This window comes from Phasianus colchicus, chromosome 13 (genome assembly GCF_987193195.1).
Source record: "Phasianus colchicus chromosome 13, bPhaCol1.hap1.1, whole genome shotgun sequence".
NCBI lineage: Eukaryota > Metazoa > Chordata > Aves > Galliformes > Phasianidae > Phasianus > Phasianus colchicus.
The window spans coordinates 15514644-15530436 of NC_143448.1; the positions used below are offsets into that span (position 1 = coordinate 15514644).

Sequence of the window (15793 nt, forward strand, 5' to 3'; positions counted from 1 at the left end):
TCTTGTTACAAGAACAATCAATGCTTTTTTGGCCTTACAAAAAAGTGCTGTAATTCCCCACACACCATTTATTATTTTAGGAACAGACCTTCGTAACTCCTTCTATAAGGCTAGATATTTATCATCAGGAAAAACAAAAACAAAAAACAAACAACTATATCATAGACCTTTGCTGAAAAAAAAAATTAATGGCACTGTAGGCAATGGCAGATACTATTTTCTCCATAATTTTTTCTTATATAAACAGTAAATTACATGAAAATAATGCCACTCTGCTACAGGATGAAATCTTTCAGCAAAAGCCTATGTAGTAAAGCCAAGTATTTCTTCTAGTAAATATCAAATCAGATACTGATCTGTTTGAAAATCAACTCTGTGATTATAGAGCACTGCATACTGTATGCTTAGCATTAAGCACAGCTGAAAATTCCAAAGAAAATTATCAGAAAAAAAAAAAAAATCTCAGTTCCCGATCCTCATTTACAACAAAGCGACTTTAAACTTACAATGCTATAAAACAATACTGAGTTAGGATAGATATCATGTAATATGTTATTCTTCCAAAGGCCTGTGGTTGCCAGCATGGTATAAAAGTGACTGGGCAGTCAAATCTGCTTCTCTAAAATATTATGTCATATTACATTCCATTTCAAACTAATGTTTAAACATAACATAACTGAACTGCCCTGAAATTCTAATTTACAATCCATTGTCCTTGTCCTCCAAGAGCAACAACAAAAAAAATGCTGTCAGCATCACACTTTGAGATGCAACATAATCATGTTATGCAAGTGAAGAAGTCAATGACAGTCTGCCCCTCAACCTGTACTCATTCAGGATTTGGCTTCTGTTGCTTTACACATAAGAATAGGGATCATTTTTAGGTGACATAACTGTGCATTCTGATGAACGTGCATTTTACCATTGGAGCTCACCAGTATCTATTCCTGCTTCGTTTTAGTTGAGTGATAAAAACAGATTTCTTTTTGAGCTATGATAACCTCAACCCACTTTTGGAAACACATTTTCTCACGGTGTGTATAGCTGTAGTTACACAGACCCTCTCAGCCCAGCCACCGTGCCATAATTTCAGCTCATGGAGAATCCTCCAAGCATTGCTCTGTCAGCAGCATCTGGAGTGCTTCATACAGAGTGCCAGAAAGAATAAAAAACCTTGAAAAAGCATGCATCTTTCTAATAAATGATGCCTTTTCACCGTAGATTCCACAAAGGCTTGTTTATCTTTATAGTTTGTCATCACAAAACTATACATCTCTCGGCTTCTGTGTCAGTTTGCCAAATGCTCTGTGCTTCGTGAACGATCCACTATTTCTGCACAGGCCACAACCTCATTTATGGTTTTTAAAATCATTTCTGTGAACAGTTTTTAACACACCACGCTGTGCTACAGTAAATCATGGTATTGAGTACTTTTGCCATCTTAATGTTCAGAATTTCATCGTGATATAATTTATAAATAGAAGTTTTTATGAATGAAAATTCAACTATTTAAGTTTGTTTTAAAAGCACTTTGGCTGGGGGCGTGTGTCAATATTTTAGTTTCCCAGCTAGCACTCCTTCTCAGCCTTGCATTCTCACACAGCAGTGACTGAAGGAGTTTCCCAACATCACGAGCCCTTGAGCACTGTGCACACTTACTCACTAAGAACTGAACAACTGGGTGCAGTGACTCATCCTAAAGAGATAAAGACCAGATTTTCTAACTCTCTATGACCTACCCTACCTCTCCCCTTTGACAGAAGCTACTGCCTCTGTATCCACATCAGGAAGCAGGGATTTTCAGCACAAAGTTAACAGCAGACTGTGCTGCTCTTAACCAAAGCTGGTAGTAGATTATCCCATCATTTATTAGCATAGTTTGACAGAGCTTCTCAGCAGCATCTTTAGGTTGTCAGAACGACTTTATCCCATTCACCATTGGTCTGGGGCACTGGTCAGCACTCCCAACTGGATGACCAGAATCACTGCACCTTCAGCAGCAGTGAACAGGTATGTATTTCCTTGTGTTCCATGGAGAGGACAGCCAGCAGTGGAAGCATGACAACATATAAATATATAATTAATATATAAACAATATATAAATACTTTGTCCTATTCCTTTCAGGGGCTGTTCCTCCTAATCCCCAGTCAGCCAGGACTCAAAAATAAGACCCCACCAGCATGGCACCTCCTCCTCTGACACATGAGCTGGCAAGTTTCATTCACTTCTGCATCACACGACTGAACTACTACTACTCATGGCAATTTTCAATCATATTTGCTCAGATTTCCTATTTCTGCAGACGTTGGAGCCATGTGAAGTCCTATTAGTCTGTTTATGCAGCCTCTAACACAATTCAGTTTTACAGTACATCATGTGTCATTTGATCCTGTAATTTTGCAGCCTCTCCAGACTAAATCTGACCTTAACTGGTTTAACACAACCGGCTCTGAACCAAACCAAAATATTGATTTTGAGGTTGAATATGCGGTTGAGGGTTGATTTTTTCCCCTAATTGGGGCTAGAATTAAAGCAGTAATATTCAGTTATAAGGTCATCTTAAACAGTGGAACTGAGATGGAGATTTGCTTCACTCATTCCTATATATCAGATGGAGATGGAAAAATTCCTGAAATGTTTTGGCTTTGGCAGAATATCTAATTTGTCCTCAGATGAGCCTGCATGCATAATTGAAACTATAGCAGCAATACTGCTATGGAGGCTAATATTATACTTGCCTTCAAGATGGCCTGCAATAACAGAAGTGAGAGTATAAGTTTAGCACAGTGAATTACAGAAATGGAATTATATACATGCAAACTATCAGGAGGTGGGAATCTTCACTAAGTATGTGATATTTGCTATTACAAGCAGCAATATTTCTAAAAGTAATCTATCCAAAGCCTTACATTTCTGGATGTTAAAGGAAAGGCTGTCATGCACTTTCCTCTTGCCTCTCTGTCTACCTAGACGACACTGTGCAAACACTGCAGGAGTTCCAACAACTTTCATAACATCAATACATCACCTATGACTTATCTATTCAGGGTGATGCTCATTAAAGTTAACTCCAATTTGTAAAAATGGACTCTAAATAAAAAGAACGTGCTGCTGTCTTCAGTCAGGCCTCAATCAGACACTACCAACACTGAATTACTGAATCACTTTATTAAGCAATGTTTACTAAATGAATAGTATCTGGATCAAAACAATCCCTCTTTAGCATTTTAATTGCAGAATAAGACTCTTCTTTTTTACTATTATTGTGGAATAAATTGATTCCATAAATTTCAGGAGAAAAGTATTTTTGAGGCCCTCATCTGTTTCTTTCTCCTTGCCATGTAAACTGTGAACCCTTCACTCCTTACTTGGGCTCCAACTGGAAGTTTGGGCTCATCAACTCATGACCAAGGCAGATATTGGCATAAGTAGTGTAAGAGCACAACGCAACACTTGTGGAAAAACATCAAGGAAATTTTGTTGAAGGAAAAAAGCAGATGAGAGATTAGCATACCTTTCCTGACCCATACTCAAATGCATTTGTTCATAACAAAAAAAATATATAAAACTCTGAAAGGGAAAAAAAAAGGGGGGGAAACTAAGTGATGAGTGTACATGTTGATGATGCCCTGGGATATTTTAACTCGCTTGCCAAGATATGCTGGGTTTTGTGAAGCTATTGTGTTTATTCTTGTTGTTCAATAAAAAATAATTAGTTGCTATGGTAACTGCCACATCATGTCATGCCTATGTTGTTTCTGGGATAAAGAGCACCTTCTTCAAGAAGTCATCGCTTTGTGGTAAAAATGCTTTTGCTTTTTGTCATATCTGTGAGAGACAGTTTTACTCTATTTTAGACTTCCTGAACAAAAAAGACACCATATGGTCAGACAGTGTTATTTTCCTGCTCCCCATAATGGATTAAGCCATTTGTATCTTCATTAAGGAATTAAGCAACAGCCATGGTAAAAGAGGACACAAAATATCTGCAGTATCTTCATGGATATTCAAGGTGAAAATTTTTAACGCAATCAAAATAATAAAAGAATTGGCTCTGCACACAGTAACATTTCCTACAGTGAGGTGCAGTTGACTGAAGTGATGTAAGAAGGGAAGTCGATTTTGAAGAAAGTGGTAACAGGCTACACACAGACTCATGGGCAAAAGTTCTGTTAACAGTGCAGGTGAAAGTAAGCAAGAAGGCCCGCCAAGTCTGACTATAGCTGCTCCAGCAATGCTGTAGAAGGTAGAATTTCCATATATCGTCCATCTCTTGGCTCACTATACCAGTACCAGACAGATACCTTTCAAGTTCACCAGGGTCTTGCAGACCTCCCCTGAGGGTTGGAGTAAACCAGATCACTGCTCAAGTTTTTCAGCAGCTGCTACATTCCCTATCAATTTCTCTTCCCATTAAGTCAGTAGCAATCACTTAAGCATACATAGCAGAGCCAAAAAAGTAATTTTCCATTCCCAGCACCTCTGTATGTAACTATTCCACTACCACACTTTTCCAATACTTAAAGCCACCTAGGCATATTCTGTACAGGGTAAGATTTATATTGCTGTGTCTTTTTGTAAAAATTTCCAAAGAAATAATTAATAAATGTGTTCTTTCAAAGAGACTAATGGTCTAATCCAATTTTGCATTCTGTTTTGAACGAATAGGCTAACAGTTAAGTGTTTTATCATTCCAAGCCAAGATTTCAAAATAAGTGAGCCCAAGCATGGTTTCTGTATACAAGTTTGGGGTAGTCAGTAACTTAGGCAAGCATAGGCAAGTAGAAGAGCTGGGTGCCACTGTGTTTGTCATTCCAGTCATCTTTCGAGATGCCCATTCAACACGAGCTCATACAATTTGAGCTTTACAAGCTATATTTTTTGTCATTGGGCTAGTTAAGGTTGATAAAAAGATACTTTTATTCCATAGAAAAGAAATACAGCATCCATTTAGCAACTTCTCAGATCTTACTAACAGCTGGACCCACAGCAATGCTGTTTAAAGGCGATGTAGAGTAGACAAGCCAATACAAATGAGAACGGGGAAGAGAAAGTTGGGGAAAAAAATCTTATTAAAACATTATCGATAGGTCAAGCCTTTACTGACTTGTGATGAATTAATGCATCTTTAACATGAACAATAAATTGAGATGTAAATTCAAGGTGCAGCAAAATACACCTTACCTAGGTGCTAAAACCAGGCAACTACATCTTCATTCCACCTCTGTGCTCAGCACCAGTTCCTAGAAGTGACAAGTACAGAGCCACAAAGTACAAGAAATATCAAAGCCTCAGCACCTGCGAGAGGTGAACATAAGCCACAAGCTTATTTGTATGCATACAAAAAGCCACATTAAAATAATGCCATTTCTGTTTTATTTGAGACATTCCAAATGTCACATTTACGGTTGCATATGCAATCTTAATTTGCCTCCCTTGTGCATCCAGCCTGTGCATTGTGGCAGGCAGTCTGTCAGAGACAAAATGTGACCATGTAGTCCAAGATCACAATACACACACGGAAACGAATAGAGCTTGCATAGTTACCATTCTGAAATTCCTCTACCTTCTGAGCAGATTTTTGCCTTCTTCCACATACTTGTTACAAGACTAAATTTTTAAAGTTACAGAGTAAAGAGAACATTTCTGTCTTGCGCAACATTTAACAGATTCTCTGCTGCAAACGAAAACCAGCAGAAGGACCAATTCCTCACTACTCAGAACAGGTTCCCATCAGTGGAGAACAGGGCAAAATATATCTGAACTCACATCAGGGAAAGGCTGTTCTCTTGGGAAAATTTTACTGCATTTATAGCACCATATGCTGAGTTCATGCAGTGCTCCAAGAGTGAAACACAGGAACAGATCCTGGGTAGATGAAGGTGGTGAGGCCATGCAGGCATCCACAGGACAACGCTCCCAGTGCCTGCTCCTGCACTGCCAGCAGCCCCTGCTGGGATCTGCACAGTTTGGTCATTCCAGCAACTCACTGAACTTCCTTGAGGATCTCCTATGAGAGAAGGGAAATGGTGATTTTTAGCGTCTTACAGCTTGGCTGAAGCTGCAAGTAATGCCACTGGACAGAGTAAAGGCCAGTTTGCAACCTTGGAGGCTTGGCTTTCTGCTTTGTCCTTGGGTTGCTCTTCCTTGCTAAGCATATGGAGATTGCTGTAAGCAGCGTGGCTGCTAATGCTGCTCTCAGAAATGTTTAGCCTTTTTACCCCCAATAATCCTAGGCTAACTGAGTGCAAGAGTTTGGTTCCACTTCTTCTACATTATAGCTATTTTATATATTGATACACACAGTACAAGCTGCATATTTCTGGAACATGTTCCTCCTAGGAAGAGACTTGATAAAACCTAACAAAGAAAGAAAACAACGTTCAAAAAGAAAGAAAAAAAAAACCTGTTGTTATTGATGTAATTTGGGAAATGATATTTTCACAAATGTTCCTGTATTTTTAAATGCATTGATAGAATTGTATGGGGTTTTTTAGCTAAGACTGTTACTTAAATATTAAACTGAACTTAAGTATCTTAACTAGTCTATTGATCTTGCTTATAAGATTGGAAATTATCATTTACCACAGATCCTTCCAGAACAAACAAACAAACCAAAAAAAAAAAAAAAAAAAAAAAAAAGCTATTTTAAACATTTCGAATGAAAATAATCTGGAAAAATATAAGATTTCCATGTGTCTGCAGCTTTTCCATCATCAGACTAGAGGGTTTTTTAATAGCCCTCCACTGATTTAAAGACAGACATTTTAGGACACCTTTTTAACACACACAATTCACTCGCCCTATGACTCTATACTCCCTATTTTTGACCCACGTACCATCAGTTACACTCTGAGCATACAGCTCAGCAAACAAAGGCTGTATTTTCCTTCCCGTGCTGCACGCTCGCTGTATCACATGGCCGTGCAGGATGCCACTCCCTTTCCCTAACCAGAAACCATGAGTCAGACTATTTAGCAAGAAGTGAGGGTTGGCTGGCAGAGCCTTCTATCAGCGCAGTGCGGTGGCACAGTTTCAGTCTGATTTTTATTTATAGATCCATTTAAGGGTATGACTAATGGTCAACAGAGATGCGAGATGAAGTCCAAAGTAAAAGTGAAACCTCATTGTTCCATGAGAGCAGAAACAATTACAGCAGGGCTGGCCCACGGCTTGGTGCTTAAGGCAGAAGCCAGTGGATGCCTCTGCACTGTCCTCAGCAGCAGCGTAAGGACACACATGCCCCATGGCAAGCTCTGTTTATGTCTACATGTTAGCGGCTCATAGCCTCTCTTTGATATTTACCCTTACCCTAATTAAATTCTTTATAGGATTGCCTGCTGATGCTGTCCCTGCTCATATTGATGCACACAGGGTCCCTCTGACACGGGCACACAGAGCTGCCCCAGCCCCATGGACACACACCTGTGGGCATGAGCACAGCCACAGCACTGCACCAACCTGCACGGAGGGAATTGTCAACAGCTGAAACCATTTTAGCCCAAAGCTGTATCCACAGAACAATGCTTACGGCTCAGGAACTGTGATCAGATTACCAGCTCGTTGGACTAAAGCAAAAGCAGCAACAAAAGCCTTATAAAGTTATGATGAAAAAGATTAATACGAACCTGAAATCAGTAATCTGAAAGACCGCTTTATCACACTGCGTCTGGAAGGCATTGGGGAAATATTGTTTCATCAGTCATCCTGCATCAGAAAACTTCACACTTTCCACTGCACACCTTCCAAAAGAAAGGTCTTCCCATTTCAGTTCTGCACTGACACTGTTATCACTGCAAAAATTATTTCAGCACTGTCTCAGGAATATGAGGATGCAGCAGGTGTTTGTGTCTCCTGATGGTTTCAAACAGCACAGCGTGGATCTCCAGAGGCACCATAAGTTGAGGTGGCCCAAACCCATAAATGCTGAAGGCAGTTCTGAATGAAGTACCCGATTCTGCCTGGCTGCCTTGAAAATCTGCATGTAAATCCTATGTCCAAAATACTTTGGGGCACTGTTATTCTGCTGCTTTACCTTCACAAACTACACATCATTTATGAAGTAAGGACTGTGTTACACTTAACGTCTTAGCGTTCTGTTAGGATTTAATTTCTGATTATTACATTATATATGTCCTTATTAAAAAGATGCAGATAGAAGAATATATATTTTTTTCATATAAATTCACAGAAAGAAGCCAGGCAAATATTTCCTTATAAAATTAATGGACGTCTGCTAAACTGCTCAAAGGCTGAAACTAACTTCTTTTAATCACCAAATAAATGAAATATTAAGAAGCTACATTTCCCCGTTTATTTCATACATCTCTGTGCAAGGAGGAATAAAGACTTTCTCCACATCAAATTCCAAGACAGTGAACTAAAACTCAAATTTTGAGACTTAATTGGACTCTGTGGTCTCCACCAGAGAGAGCTTTGCTCCAATTCGCTTCTTCTGCACTCGCACTGCTACAGGGCAACACTGCACACAGAGCAGTATGCACGCATATGCACCTAAATCTTATTTTACACCCCATAAGTGATGGCTTATATTCTAACAAGGGAGAGTAACAGTGTATATTGCATGTATGTGTAGCCAGCGGGAGACAGCAGGCAAACAGGCACCATGAAACGTTCAGTGAACACCAGGATGAACAATATACTTCTTATTTCTCAACAACACGAATAAATTCTGGCACTGCTCTTCTTTCTGAACAGCACTTGACCCCCAGAGGACCATTCACATCATCTTGAGAAAGGCTTGAGGAACGTATCCCCTGTGGAGCCTTGGATGATCCAAGGAATAAAATGTTTGAGCACAACAGCTCAGTTCAACACTGCTCCACTGCTGCAAGAGCAGAAATTTGTCATCATGCTGTCAGGTGAAAGCTGCTGTTCCTGGCATTGTACAGGGCCCTGCTAGGTGAGATTCTCTCCAGTCACGTCAATACAATAACATGGTTGAGAACTTGTTTAATAGATTTTCCGGGAAGAATACTGGCAATTCTGGAGCTTAAAATGCTCTCTGATTTTTTCCCCCATGATATCTCATGACTACCTCCTGGCCTTCCCTGGCTGTGAACATGCTTCTGGCTACAGGCTGTCCCTCTCTCTTGGGCTTTGCGAGTGCCAACAGTAGGCCGGATAATTGTACTTCACCAGGCTGAAAGCACTGCTCTCATCTGCTGTGCTCCCTCCTTCTGGGGATGAGAAATCAGAGATTAAGAGTTGTGTGGCAAAGAGGGGTCAGCACGGGAACCGCCTTCCCTCTCCTGAAGGCAATTCCAAGTGAGGTTAGGAATAAAAGTCTCCTAGCAGAGCGAGTACATCCCTTTGCCACTCCAACTCACAGTTCAGCCTCACCATCTTTAGTTCCACAGAGAAGGAAATGGCAAATAGCCTGACCTCAACACCGCTGCAATGCTCCTGGTCTGCCCGCAGCCTTTGGTACACTGCTCTCTTCCTTCACCCAGCGCAGGCTGTAACCAAGCCTTGCCCACCACCATCATCTGCTCACCCTGAAGGGATTTATAAGCAGTGTGCGTTACTTTGCTCCTGCGGCCGGGCCCCCAAAACACCACTTTTCATCTTTTAAAACCCCTTTCAATCACAGCCAAATCGCTGTGGGCCCTCCCATTGGATCCTGCCTGTGCTATGGTTTCACCAGAGGTTTAGCAGTAGAGACAGCAGGGAAACACTTGCTGCCCTCTGCTCTGTGAGAGGGGTGTGCTGGTATAAATTGAGGGATGCCATCTTCTGTTACTGATGTTGTTTTTCACAGATATTGCATCCCAGAAAAAAAAAAAAGAATTTGTGCATATTTCTTCTCGATAGCCAAGTGTTTGCAAAGCCTGCCTTCTCAGCTTGTTCTGCATACTGAGCTTCTGCCTGCCTGTTTTGTTTTGGCTGCTCTAATTTACATAGTGTTTCCTCTCACTGTGTAGATTTCAAGGTTACAAAGAGGTCAAGCTGTATCTTTTGCAAATCAGGATGTAAACAAGTTTGGATAACTCACGTGCTACTGCTCTGCCCACCCCTTTCTCTGTTTTTCTGTTTGTTTTTAAGATTTAGATTAGCATCCAGAATGATCTGGGATCCTTTTAAAGATTCAATTTGATGCGTTCCAGCATCCAGCAAACCAACTACATAGCAGAGAAATGCCAACTGCTCTGAAATAACCACAGTGAAGGAAGCTGTGCTAAGAAGCCCAGTGCACCCAAAACTCATTGCAAGAGCAATGTCCTGTCAACTAGAATTTGCTCAAGTAGCAGAAAGAGCTTGAATCTTACGTTCAGAGAGAAACATCTCCATAAAGCACCTTCACTGAGAAAGAAAATAGAAAAAAGGTTTGACTGGGGATGGAATAGGCTTAGAATAATTCTGGCTGGTGAATCCTTGCCAGCTCCACTCCTCCACACATTCCTGCCTGCATTCTGATCTCATTATGAGCTGGGTGAGAGCGCGAGCTGCACTGGAACAGTTCTCACCCATCTGCATCCTCTTCTTACTTCTCAAACTGAAGGAGAAAGGATATTTATAACCCCACTGAGATGCTGTGAGGAATCACGGTGCAAAGGCAGCACGTGGCACACACACACTGGGCAGTGCTACGTCATGGGGCAGCTCACGCAGAAGATGCACACATATTATTTTGTTCACACTGCTCTGTGAAGCTGAGGCTTCACTTAAAGTGAATACATGAACAGCTGTTAGCACCTTGCTGGTTCCAAACTAAGACCAAAGCCATGCTCAAATACCAGTTTCTCCTCCCACAAGTATTGAGCATCTCTGGACCTCTCAAGCAAGATCTCTGAGGATCTGTCCTGAAACTAGGTTGATTCAGTATTCTGGTCAATGACTCAGCTTGTAGAAAGGACAGTACAGAGTATTGAGGAAGACTGCAAATGCTTGTAAAGGTCCTTTCAGAATTCAGAACAGTCTTGAGGAAATGAAGAAACATCCTCAGATCAAGCAAAAATCTCAGTTAAAGGCAACTATGAAGTACTGAGCAAAGGAAGGAGAAAACAGATGAACAAATATATAATAAGAAATAACTGGTTAAATAACAGTACTGTAAGAGGAGTGCTGCATGTTATGGAGGACCACAGGCGGAACACGACTCAATACTCTGACACTGCAACAAAAAATGTACAGCTCATTCCATTATGTATTAATAAGAGTGATGCATGTCAAACACAGGAAGTAATCATTCCCTTTCATTAAGCATCAGTGAAACTTCTGTTAGGGTGCAATTTGGAACATCATATTTTACATAAAATGTAGACAGATTTGAGAAGAAAACATCCTTCTACAAGAAAAGGCTGAATTTCTTCTCTATTTGTTTGGTCTGGAAAGGAGGAGACTCAGGGGAATATGATAGGAGCTTCCAACATAATAAATAAGAATATGTGATGGATAACGTGAGAACTGATTTCATTCAGAGCAAGCAATATAGAGACTATATATTAGGGAAAGTTTTCTAAAAATAGGTAAGAGCTGCAGAAGGATAGCTGCAGGATATCTCTGTGCCTACCTCATTATCCTTACCTCACAGAATGGCTGATTATCCCCAACTGGCTGTACTGTGCTGGCTGATAGCCTGTCCCATGTCAAACCTGGCTGCTCAGAGCCAGTTGTGCTCACCCTGCTCTGTGTGATGCCCAGCAGTGCTATGCCGTGCTCACAGGACACTGGCTTCCCCACAGGATGCAATCACTGTGACTCAGTGCTCAGGCATAACAAGTGTAGCTGATCCCAGATTCCTTGCCTACACCACAACGGAAGAGACAAGGACACAAAAGCACAAAGGGAAGCAGCATCCTCTCTGCTTCAGAACATGCACATCCCAGCTCCCTCAGCTTGGAATTTCTGGCAACTCTTGTCTCTCAAAGAAGCCAGACCATCTCAGGTAATTATTACTGAAAAGAAGGGAGGATAATCATTTTTCAGCAATAAAATATTTTTTGCTTGTCTCAGCAGCATTCAGCGTTCCATCTTTCCCGTGTTCAGACTGCCTGCAAACTTTCCCCTGTTTAGCAACCATGGCCACATCATGGGGCAGATTTCTCCTACTGTCCCACAGCCATGAGCAGCCTTGTAAGAATACACACAGTGCATCAGCCTTTCTGGGGCAGGGCTCCATGGGTGAGCTGAGGATTCCGCTCCAAGTAGAAAGCTCTGTGGCAAAGGAATGAAGCCCATCAGCCACTCCCTTCCATGCTACTAGCATGGTTTCAGGACTCTTCTTCAGGATGCTACAACCCTTGTCAAAAGCCCAACTGACCTCAGTAGCTCCAGAGAGAGGAAAAAATAAAACTCTCTTTGTCTCTGAGCTGGAATCTGACCCAATGTGTACATATGGGAAAAAATAATTGCAATAGACAAAGCCATGGGCAATTGGGCAGATGATGTGCCTGAGAACTATGAACATCTGTTGTGCAGTAAAAATGCAACCATCAGCTTTTCTCCATAGTCTATAAACAAATTCAAATAAAAGAACAGGATGATGGCTTTTATTTATATGTAACTGTCTATCATAGGAGTCCAGGAATTAGCATGCACTTGTACAATGGTAACCTTTCACAGAGAAGCTCATTTGCAGACCACTGTGAACTATAAAGCGTGTTTCCCCTGACACAAACTGGATAAAAGAGAGGATTCATGGGATCAGCCCTCCTCTGCCCTTCTATTTCTCGGAAATCCATGGCCACCTCCCAGCTCTCCAGCACTCTGATGGACCCACTGCCTGCTTAGAGCAGCCTCCTCTTGACACAAGGATGTCACAAAATCACACCATACACTTGCTCTCATTTCAAACAAGCAAATCAAGGCTTTCCTGTAGAAATATCCGTAGCTTCATACTTCTCATTCAGCTTTCTTATAGCAGTACTCTGCCATGGTGCCTATAAATAAACCTGTTTGGTTGCTTTGTGTGTTGAACAATATTGTTTACCAGATTTCTCATTGCCTCTACCAGCATCAGACATGCATTTTGTACAATCCCATTGAAACCAATGGAGCATTAGGAGATGTAGTGCTAGAAAGGACCTAGAAAAACAGACACCAAAACTCAGAAGCACCCCCCCACACTAAGACTGGGAATTACCATCACTGAAGCAATACTTCAGCGTTGTTAGAACAAGTTACGCACAGTTCATCTAATCCAGCTTGATGGCACACTGTCAACCACAGAGATATTTTATCACTATTAAATTGTTGCTTGTCATGCATAGATCCTCGGCCAATGGCCAAAGCAAGGCAGCAGCAGAGGATCAGAAGTCTGCTGAGAGCTTAGCTGATAAGAGAATGGGTTAAAGAGAAACTATTCTTATTTGTGTGACAATCATCTTGTGAGAATATTTTTCCGTCTGTGCTATTTTTGGTTCCCAGTGAGATCGTTCTTACAAGAATATGGAATTAGAATTTGAATACAGGCATAGTAAGAGCACTTTGCATGTGTGCCCACACACCCCCTCCTTCCCCCACACCTCCATCAGGGAGCTCCACTGCTGAGCAAGGTCAAATTATATCAATAAGGCACTGCAGGAAAGTCTTTTACATTCCCAGATTGGTTAGAGAAATTAAAACTCTTCTCCTGGGATTTTCAAATCAAGGGATGTTGTTTATTTTAAGGATCACTGCAGCATTATATTTATGACTCATTAATCACCTTGGCTATAAAATCTATGTCAAATGAGGAAACTATTACACTTAGAAGATTTGCACAGGACGGGCAGGTTCTCTGTCTCTAACCGCACAGTCTAATGGAAAGAAAAGCCCTCCTTTTCTGCACAGAGAATTGGAAATTATGGACAAGTCCCTGCAATTATGGACTGAGTTACTTAACCTTTCTGACACTGACTCTCTCCCACAGGTCTCTTTTGGGCAGGAGCAATGCTCACTGTATGCTTGTGGTGGAAAAAGATTTACTGGGGCGGCTGAAGGAATTAATAACTTTTGGTGCAGTGTGCGTGATCCTGGCGTGGTGCTCACTGTGCCTGCGCACGGCTGCACTCAGCCCAGCTTTCACAGTGCCCTGAGTACAGAGGCAGCATCCCAAAAGCAGACGTCGACAGGGACCCTCCTAGTGCTGGGCTCCGAGCAGGAGCAGTGTCCCCCTGCACAGCCATCCCATGCTGAGACAAGAGCTGAGGGTAGGAGTGCAAGCAGACAGGGCAGCGCTGGGCAGCTCAGCTCAGCTTTCTGTTAAGTTAGCAGCCCGGTGTTGGCCATGCACACATTCATTATGCAGCAGTTAACGTGACCAGCAGGACGGCAGCCTGCGTTTCACTCAGGACACTAAAAAGGCACTTCACTCACTCAGTTTTGTTTTCCACCAAGTTTTAAAAATTACCTCTCAAGGGAACCAGAGGATACACTTGAAAGTCTATTCCTGTAAACAGCTAGAAAGGTCTATTTGTTCTTTTCCTGCTGGAAGTGATACTCCTGCTGAAAAATGTAATGCACTTTTTTATCTTCATGGTATTGAAAATACAAGGCATTGATTGTGCTTTCAGCAGAAGTAAAACCACCACAATCAGGTCACACCTCTAATGGTGGGAAAGAACACGGCTGTAAGCTTGGCTTACTGAGAAGTCATTAAAGCATCACAGCTCTCTAGTACACATCCATAAAGCACAGGGTAGACTGTTGCTGTTACAAGATTATAAACCACATACTGCTGAACAAAGACTATATACTTACAGACTTTTCTGAAGAAATTTTAAAATTTATCCTTAATTCATCAATGAACATCCACATCATAGCAACATTAGCATTAAACACACAATACTGATTAAGCGTAATTGTGAAATTAGTGTTTCAGGTTTCCAAGTCTGTTTCCAGATAGTAAGGAATCAAACAAAAATCAAACTAATTGAACTGTTTAATAAAAAGTGTTTTGCGTTTTCAAATGCTACAGTAATAGCATTTCTTACCACCTCTGAGCTCTCCATTGGCTTTCATGGTTCAGCAGTGTAGGAAGATTTGGCTCACATGGGTATGAGACAGTGAGGTTCTGCTCTGCCCCCAAGGCAGGAGACTCATACAAACCCAAAGCCTCGAATTCCAGCCTCTCAAAACCAAGCAGCACACCAGAGAACACAGCCCGTATAGCTTCCTGCTCTTGTGGCTTATAGGATGGCAATTCAGGTAGCCATGAAACATTTAACAATCAGGAATGACAATAGAGAAATGTCAGTGGAGTAGAGGGGAGGACCTCTATCCCAGAAGCACAGGCTCAGCAGAAGAGCAGATGTCAAACTTTCACCCATTCACGTGTTTCTAGGAAGAAGCAGAATCCACTTAATTGAATTTTAAAATACCCAAATCTTTGTGGAAAGAAGTTCAGTGTAATAACTGCACACAGTGTCCTATGCTGGCCTTATCCAAGCACTTCCTTAGTCCACCCCATGGATGCCTGTTTTAATCCACTCTGGAAGCAAATAAAGCCAGCTCATAAAAAGGCAGCCCTGAGTGGGACGAGGGTGCCACGAGGGAGCCATGCACTTTATGGTCATATGCCATTGCACTGTGCTAAAATTTCCCTCAGGATTCCAGCAGCAGGATCCAAGAAAGCCACAATAACATCTCACCTACCAGTGATTAGTTTCTACTAGACTTGGTTTAGTTGGCTTTGGTGGGGTTTTTTTAAGGTTCTGATTTAACTCATTTTCATTATTTCACTTGTCCTACTAAGATGAGGTCCACCCCATTTCTATTTTCTTTGGGTCTCAAATAAGTAAACAGGTCTCAAGGCATCTTACCAGGGAACTGAAGCTCCGGATCCAATAA

The 15793-nt window shown here is 41.5% G+C and overlaps 1 protein-coding gene across 22 annotated transcripts in view; it reads right to left on the reverse strand.

Moving 5' to 3' along the window:
• The window catches only part of LOC116243858 (uncharacterized), a 654784-nt gene that overhangs the window by 455818 nt on the left and 183173 nt on the right, over positions 1–15793 (reverse strand). Inside the window, exon 1 of one of the 22 annotated variants that reach the window (XR_016470615.1) lies at positions 11549–11819. The exons of the other annotated variants lie outside the window; for them this stretch is intronic. The gene's annotated coding sequence lies outside the window, so the exon portion shown is untranslated. Of the gene's footprint in view, positions 1–11548; positions 11820–15793 lie in introns of those variants that run through there. 22 annotated transcript variants of the gene reach the window in all.